The 8,758-nt window shown below is 41.6% G+C and overlaps 1 non-coding gene across 1 annotated transcript; it reads right to left on the reverse strand.

Annotated features, from left to right (window-relative positions):
- Positions 1–8,686: 8,686 nt before the first annotated feature.
- Positions 8,687–8,758, reverse strand: TRNAC-GCA (transfer RNA cysteine (anticodon GCA)). The gene has a single exon. It is a non-coding gene; the product is annotated as a tRNA-Cys (tRNA).

The raw sequence follows: 8,758 nt of genomic DNA on the forward strand, positions 1-8,758 counted from the left end.
CTGTACATTCTTTTGATAAGTAATCTTGGGTGCTTTCCTTTGTTTTCTACTCATAGGCTTTCATTCTTAGGGACTGTTATTGATTTCTGATTATTTTCCTAGGCTACTCATGATACTGCTAATGACAAGGGTATCATTTTTTTCTCAGACATCATTTGTATGTATCTTCATTGATGACATGATCACATTGTTGTTTCTTGTGAGGTATCTGAAACTCTGAGGTAATATCTTCATGGTATATCCTCCCTATCTTCCTTCCCCTGTAGAGATAGTTTAAGGTGAAGGTTGAGAGATATGGATAACCTGTTTCAGTTCTCAACTATAACTTGATGTTAAAGTCTTTGATAACAAATTCATCCAATGTCAATCTATGCTTCCATAGCATTCTAGGTGTTTGTGTCTGTCATAGTTATGAAGTTGGAGTTGTCTGCTACAAGCTTAGGAGTATTCTTGTTGTTGAATTACTTAGTTGTTCTTTTGCTGGAATATCTTCTTTTCTACCCAAGACTAGTCTTCATTCTCATAAGGTCTTGTGTTGTATATTACCCTATGGAACTCCAACTAATCTTGGTTTCACTCTTACTACATGAATGGTATTTGGCATGATTTTGAAGTTAGAGAATAGATGTGAAATTGTATATCTATCTCTCCTCCTCCAGTTCTCTAATATGTTCCTTGATATCCTCTTTCCCATTCAAAATCTATAGATAGCCATTTAATTCAACTTCTCTATAAAGTCATCTTCATTATCAACCCCTAATCTTGCATAAAGTTCTTGTAATGGTATACAACTTGTTCTGTGCCCAAAGAATATCTCATCATCATAATCTTGGTAAGACTTTGATTGTACTGGTTTCAGGTATTCAGTTTTCTCACTTGTGTCCCACACATCCCCTTCTTCGTCTACCTCCTCATAAAGCTTATAAAATTGATAAGGCATCTGTTCTAGATCATCTTGGTCCATAATTATTACACCCTCTGGTATTTCTTCTGATTCTGTATCTGAATCTGACTCACTGAAGTCAGCAATCCTTAAGTTATTCATTGGATTTTGTTCAGTGCTATGTAAACTTGTGTCAGATGTTGTTAACTCTGGCTTTGTGTGTTGATCTAATCCTATGTCACCAGCTTTTATATTTCCCAAATCAGTTTCTGGTTGTTTATCATTGCCAAGCTTAAGATTTTTGTTTTGAGTTGGTAAACTTGATGTTATGGGGTTAGTTTCTTCTTGCAGATATTCAATGCTGTTACTACTATTTATAAATTCTACTCTATCATCATCTAGGAGGTTTTATTCATTTATCCTATCTTTTGACTGTGTAGAGATAGAAATCTGTCCCTCTATAATGTTATTTTGTTCTGGGAATAAGTGTAGTACATCTGCATGTTCCCCTGAATCATTAGGATGTGTGCCTTCATTCTTTCCCACAGTACTATATACATATGTTTCTGGCTGTGTAGCTAAGGAGTGTATTGCTACTGAGTCACTGTTCAATTATTTGCTACCCTTGACCAGCTGTATGTTTGAATCAGTTAACTCTTTTTGATCTAACTCATTTCCTATGAAGTCTTCACATGAGGCTGATTGTACTATATCCTCTACCACATTGGAATTATAGCTGTTGTTTATCTTACATGAGTTTATTTGGCCAGATTCCCCTCTGCCATTTAGAATGTTGGCTTCAAGTCTGCCATTTGAATCCTTGGTTGTTCTTTCAGTTACTAAGACTTCCATTCCATTCCTTTTTGCAAATTCAACTGTCATGTCACTTCCATTACTTTGAATAAGATTATTATTTTCAAATGTAATGTTAGCATCATTTTCAACAAATTTTGTGTTATCTAAATCAGTCATTGCTGGATGGAAATTTTCAGCTTCAGGATTCAGAGTAGATTTTTTTTCTAAGGGTATCTGTGCCATATAACTATTTAAAGAATTAACTGAGTTTGGTGGTATGTCATGCAATTCTGTGAATGATTTCAAAGTATTTACATCTTTAGTAATAGTAACTTGTAGGGAATTGAAATTTTGTTTCTCTGTATCTTTCACTAACTCTTGCTTGAGTTTTTGTAACTTTGTCTGTCTTTTCCTTTTACCCAATTCAATCCCTGTGTCCAATATACATTGAAAAAAGTTCTCCAAGAATGTTATGATTTAATTTGCACTTTTTATTTGTGTGGTTACTATATGGCCTTTTTCTAGGCCTCTTATCTCTGTTGCTATTTGAGACATGATGTCTTTAAATTCTGCATCTAGCCATCTTACTTGTGTTTGCTTGTCTCCTGATTTATTGAATTGTCTATCACTCACAGATTCACTTTCTTGTACTAAATTTTCGCCATTTTTATCTTTTTTCTCTTAATTTTAACATCAGTCCCTTTTACACCATTTCTACTATCTCAATGTACAAAACTACATACGTTATAGGTCTGGCTTCATAATTCTCTCCTAACAATGTCTGAATATTTTGGTTTGGCTCCTGATTTAATAGCCTGTTGCATTTCCTCTAAAGCAGTTGCTTGTTTTGTGGATTTTAGCTTACAATGGGAACAGCAAGTGGAATTTTGCTTTCTGTATCTAGCTAGTGTGGTTTTGTTTTTTACTTCATATTTCTTTGATCAGGTGTATTTCTTATGGCAGGAAAAGCATTGTCTAGTTTCTCTCTGTACTGTTTTTGGTTTATAAGTAGGTTTTGTGTATATCCTAATAGTATTTAGTTTCTTGATTTCCTCAATCTCCTTGTCTCTCAAATGTTTCTCTGTCACCTCTAATTTTTCCTTTAAATCTGGCATTTGTTTACTTTGCTCTGAATGACTTTCATGAAGGTAACTGGTGGTTTCATGTAATTTGATCAGACTCACAGTATCATACTTTGGGAAGTAATGTTTTTAAAAAATTCTTTTTTTTTAAATTTTATAATATTTTATTTGATCATTTCCAAGCATTATTCATTAAAGACAAAGATCATTTAAAAAATTCTTTAAGTGAGGTGTGCATCCTCAAAACTGTGAACTCAAAAACTGTCTTCTCACATGACTAGTAGATTCATCAGTATTTGCCTCTAAACCCATAATTGATTCAGCCATTTCAGAGAGATGATCTATAAATGAACCTGGATGTTCTCCTTCTTTTTGCATGAGTTTATCAAATCTTGCCCATGCATTAGGCTTCGAGCAACAGAGCTTAATGGCTTGGAGCAAGTCTTCCCTACATTTCTTTAAGTACGTCATGTTTGTGGGATTTGAAAAATCAAGGTCTTCCCTTTGTTCCTCTGTGGATTATTTTTATGTTTGCTCATTTCCCAGCCTTTTTCGTGACTTTTATTTTTTCTCATACATGGGCTGTGGTCTATAAGGGTAGAGGGTACACTCTTAAACTTCTGTTTTTCCTTGCAGCTCCAGTTCTGGGTTTCTGCAAGTTTAAGTTCTTCCAAGGTGGTATGATGGCCTGTGGGCTGTGAGCTCTGAAATCTACTTCCCACTGCTAAATCAGTCTCCTCCAGGGCCTGTTGATGACTTGTAGGGCCCAGAGCACTGTGAGCTACTTGATGCTGGTGCCCTGGGACTCCCCTTTAGCTTCTCAGGTAGGTACACTGAAGACTGCCTTATGCTGGGGCTTGAGGTCTCACTGCAGGTTTGCCCTATGTCTTGGAAGTTCAAGGGATGAGCATGAGGTCTTCTGCAGGGTCTTGGGGTCACAATGTTGGATAGGGCCAAGGTTCAAAACCTAAAGAAGTAGGGGAGAGTTGAAAGGGCTTCTGTTGGCTTGTGTAGGTGCTCCAACTGGATTTGAAACAGCCACCTCTGGAACCTCAGGCTACCAGCCTGGATCTGAGGCAGCAGGGAGGGAGCCCCAGAACCCTGTACCCTCAACCAACAGCTCTTTGGCCTCCAGGCCTTGCTAGCAAGAAAGATCTCTTTCTAGCTCTCCATCTCCCTCCATTTCTCTCTCCCATTTTCCACAGCCAGCCCTATCCTGGATGCCAAGGACATTAGCCCAATGTTTCCTGTAGGAACCCAGCTAGCTGGAGGGTCTCAGAGGCTAGAGCAGGAGGAAGATAAGGACTTTTTCCCAGGCACCTGGTAGAGGGTCAACAGAAGGAACAGAGACAAACCCCAGAAGCAGGGCAGGAGTCAGAGGCTGGAGACACCTAAGAAGCCAGAGGGCAAAGGGCAGAAGCCACCAGCTTAGGAAGATCCCTGGGGTCAATTCAGGGACAAAGTAGCTGAGGGAGCATGAAGGAGGCCCTGCCAGGCCCAGGACCAGAAACCTGGACACTTGTGATTTTTATGTGCCCATGATAACTCCTGAGCCCTAAGATCTGAGAGATGGTGCCTGATGAAGTGTGTGCCTGGTCAGCAGTTGGCTCTGAAAAGCTGGTGGCCTTCTCTTGAAGCAGCTGCAGGCACAAAAAGAGGATTGGAGAGGTAGGAAAGTGGCAGCCAATGGGAGGCTGCTGGACCTGGGCAGACTCTGTTTGCCCTGAGGCTCTGCCATCCCCAAAGAGCATGGAGAAATCTGTGTCATCCAGGTCACAGAGAGGTAATCTGGGGGCCCCTGCAGGGGTGTGAGACCAGCTTGAGGTCTAGGAGGTATTTTGGCCTGGACCCAGCATGCTTGGAGTGTGGCAGCCACAGGAGGGAAAGAGGTTGAGGCTGGCAGAGGCTGGGTTTCTTGCAGACACTTTGGAGGCAAGAGGAAGAGGAGCATGTGGAATGCATAAAAGGTGAGGCAACTGGTAGGGGGCACCTGGATTTGAACCAGGGACCTCTTGATCTGCAGTCAAATGCTCTGCCCCTGAGCTATACCCCCTGGCCCATGAGTATACTCTTAAATAGTACCTTTCCAAGCTGCCACCACACACCACACCACACACCACACCACACACCACACACCACACACCACACCCAGAGCACCTGCCTTCCAGAGCCATTGCCACTGGTTTGGGGAAGCCTCCCCAGAGCCCAACTGCCTGCCCTGATCCTGGGCACAAGAGCCATGTCCAGAGGCCCCCTCTGAGGGTCCCTGACACCCACCAAGCCCTCCACAGGGTTGGCCTCACCCTTGGGCCTCACCCACTCTGACATATGGGGCCACAACGTGTCTTCACTCCCCATCCAGACCAGCCTGGCAGCCCCCAAGCACACAGGAGCCAGCTGAGACCGTGCTTTGGGCTTTCAGCTTCAGTATGCCCCAGAGACAGGGCAGTTGGCAGAGGCTGGAGCCACGTGAGAAGCCAGAGAACAATGGGCAGAAGACTTACAGGCACAGGAGGAGCCCTGGTCTCAAATGCAGGGACAGAGGAGATGATGGAGCAAACATGAGGCCCTGGCCGGGTCTAGCCTCAGTGACCAGCTCACCTGTGGTTTTCCACATCCCTGGGCTGACCCAGTGACTGAGGAAGGGTAACACTTAAGGCATGTGCATGGTCAGCCGTTAGCTCTGACCTCTTCTTCAGGCTTCTGAAGGTACCAGGATACCTTTTTTCTCTAGTTTTTTTATTTTTTCAGTTACATTTAGAAACTATATTTGTAATTTTTTAAAAACATTTTAACATTCTGATTTTCCCCTTCCCTATCCTCCTCCATGCTTTCTGAGGCTATGAATAGCCTGATTTAGATTATATGTATATATATTTCAGATAATACATATTTCCATATTGTTTATGTCAAGATAGAGGACCCATATTGCACATACATTATACATACACACAGATACATACATGTCTCTAATGAAATAAGATGGAAGATGGCAGGCTTTGTTCTGCACTCAGACTCCGACGGTTCCTTCTTTGGCCGTGGAGAGCATTTTCATCCTGAATCGCGTGTGCTTATCTGGGAGACTCATTTTCCTGATCATGGTTTAATCCTTCACAGTTGAGCATCACAAAATAACTCTATTTCTATATACATTATTCTCCTGGTTCTGCTCACTTCACTTTGCATCCATTCATGGAAGACTATCCAGGTTTTTCTAAACTCTTCCTGTTCACCGTTCCTTATGGCTCAATAGTATTCCATTACAACCATATTCCACAACTTCTCCATTCATTACTGGGGTGAAGGATAACTCCTCAGTTTCCAATTCTTCACTACTTGAAAGGAAAGGAGCTCCTAAAAACATTTTGATACAGGTATATCCTTTCCTCTTATCTCTGATCTCTTTTGTATATTGACTCAGATGGGTGAAAGGATATGCATAGTTTTGGACCTTTTGACCATGGTTCCTGGTCCCATATTGCTCTCCAGAATGGTTGAATTTGTTCATCATTCCACCAACAGTGTGTTAGTATCACAGTTTTCCCACATCCCTCCAACATTTAATATTTCCCTTTTAGGTTGTGTTAACCACTGTGGTAGTTTGAAGTAGTGTCTCAGAGTTGTTTCCATTTGCATTTCTCTAAAAAAAAATGACATATTATTTTTACATATGACTCTGGATAGTTTTATTTTCTTCCTCTAAGAACTGCTTGTTCTTATCCTTTGACCATTTTTGGATTGGAGAATATTTTTTATTCTCAAAAATTCCACTAAATTCTCTAATGTTTGAGAAATTATGCTTTTTTTAGAGATACTTGCTGTAAAAATTTCCCCCAAATTTCTTCTTTCTTGTTTAATCTCAATTGCATTGGTTTGATTTATACAAAGTCTTTTAAATTTCCTGCAATCAAAATTATATATTTCATTTCTCTTAATGTTTTCTGTTTTCTTCAGTTATAAATTTGTCCCTTATCCATAAGTCTGACAGGTACATTTCCACATTCCCCTAATTTGTTTAGTGTCACTCTTTGTTTCTAGATCAAGTATTCATTTTGACTTTATCTTGGATGTTGATTTGTGTCTCTTTTCTGCCATACTACTTTCCAGTTTTGACAGAGATTTTTGCCAAATGGTAAGGTTTTTTTTCCCCCAAAGCTTATATCTTTAAGTTTATTGAACACTAAGTAGGTATAGATATTAACTCATTCTGCAACATCAGCCAGCTTCTTTCTTTGGCTGGGCAATCTGGCTAGCAAGAAGTATCTCTCCCAAGGCCTCAGCTCTGTCTGTCTCTGTCTCTTGGCATCTTTCTCTCTCTATCTCTGTCTCCATGTCTCTCTCTGTCTCTGTGTCTCTGTGTTTCTTTTTGGCTCTGTCTCTCTGCCTTTATCTTTGTGTGTCCATCTCTCCAACTTCCTCTATTTCTCTCTCCTACTTTTTGACACTTCCCACAGTCAACCCTAACCTGGGTGCTAAAAATATTAACGCAATATTTCCTGTAGAAGACCATGAAGCTGGAAGGCTTGAGCAGAAAGAAGAGCAGGTCTTTTGTCCTTTGCACATGAGGGGAGTGTCAGTACTTGTCCATTATTTAATTCCTTTTCCTTTTTCCTTGTTAATATCCCTAGAATAGATTAGTAATAGTTAGATTAAGATAGTTGAGTGTAGGTTGTTTGCTATTTTGGGTCGACCTCTTAGTTTAGGTCATTGGTAAGTATTTTAGGTTCTGCACAAATGCCAAAATAGTGGTTTCAACATGATTTAGGCTTTGTGCAAAGAGGGGACTGTATTAAGGAAAAGACTGCATTTGATTGGCAGAGACCTGTGACACAGAATCACATGGGACCCTGGGTCAAGATTTCAAGCAAGAAGATTGGGGGACATTTATCCCAACTGTCAACAGTTTTTCCTTCTGGGGCAGAAGTAGGAGCAGTAAGTGTGGCTATACAAAGATACTACTGGTCCTTGGAAGACGTCAGCTGTGGAGAGGGTTTACTTTAGCCAGACTGCAGGTCAGCTGGACAGGAGAGTATAAGGAAGATTCATCTACATAGCTGGAAGCTGTTATCTTTCCTTTCAGATTTTTGCCCATCTTGGACTCAACTTTGTGAGATACTATTTATGTGGGACTTATTCAGCTTAGGAAGTTAGCCAATAGGATAGTTATTAGGGAAAATTCATTTTGGGGATAAGATTTAGAAATTTCCCTTCTCCTTGTTACCTTCATTCCTATTCCATTTCCCCATGAATAAACTCAAAATATTTATATGTTTACCTCTTGTTTTTTCCACTTAAACATCCCATAATAACAGCAGAAGGGGCAAACCCAAGGGACTGGGCAGCAGACAGAGACTGGAGGCACATGAGAAAGGAGAGGACAAGGGGCAGAAGACACACCTGCAGGCATGGGAGAGCCCTGGTGTCAAATGCAGGGACAAAGGAGATGAGGGAACAAAGAGGAGGCCCTGGCCAGGCCCAGGACCAGAATCCTGACACCTGCAGTATTCTGTGTCTCTGTGTATTCCTGACCAAAGGAGGGTGTCTGCTGGAGTGTGCATGGTCAGCAGTTGACTCTGACAAGCTGGAGACCTCCTTTTAAGGCTTCTGCAGGCCCCAGAAGAGCATTGGAGAGGAGGGAAATTGGCAGTGGATGGGAGCCTGCTGGACCCACTCAGACTATTTGTCCTAAGGCCCTGATAACTCCCTAAGAGCAAGGAGAAGCCTGCCTCACCAGGCAATAAAGAGCCAAGCTTGAGGCCCCTGCAGGGATATGGGGCCAGCTTGATGTCAGGGAGGTGCTTGGCCTGGACCCAGCATGCTTGGAGAGTGGCAGCCACAGGAGGGAAAGAGGCTGAGTTCTTGCAGACACGTGGGAGTCCAGGAGGAAGAGGAACATGTGGAAGGCCTAAAAGGTGAGGCAGCTGGTAGGGGGCACCTGGATTTGAACCAGGGACCTCTTGATCTGCAGTCAAATGCTCTACCCCTGAGCTATACCCCC

This window comes from Monodelphis domestica, chromosome 5, assembly GCF_027887165.1.
Source record: "Monodelphis domestica isolate mMonDom1 chromosome 5, mMonDom1.pri, whole genome shotgun sequence".
Taxonomy (NCBI): Eukaryota; Metazoa; Chordata; class Mammalia; order Didelphimorphia; family Didelphidae; genus Monodelphis; species Monodelphis domestica.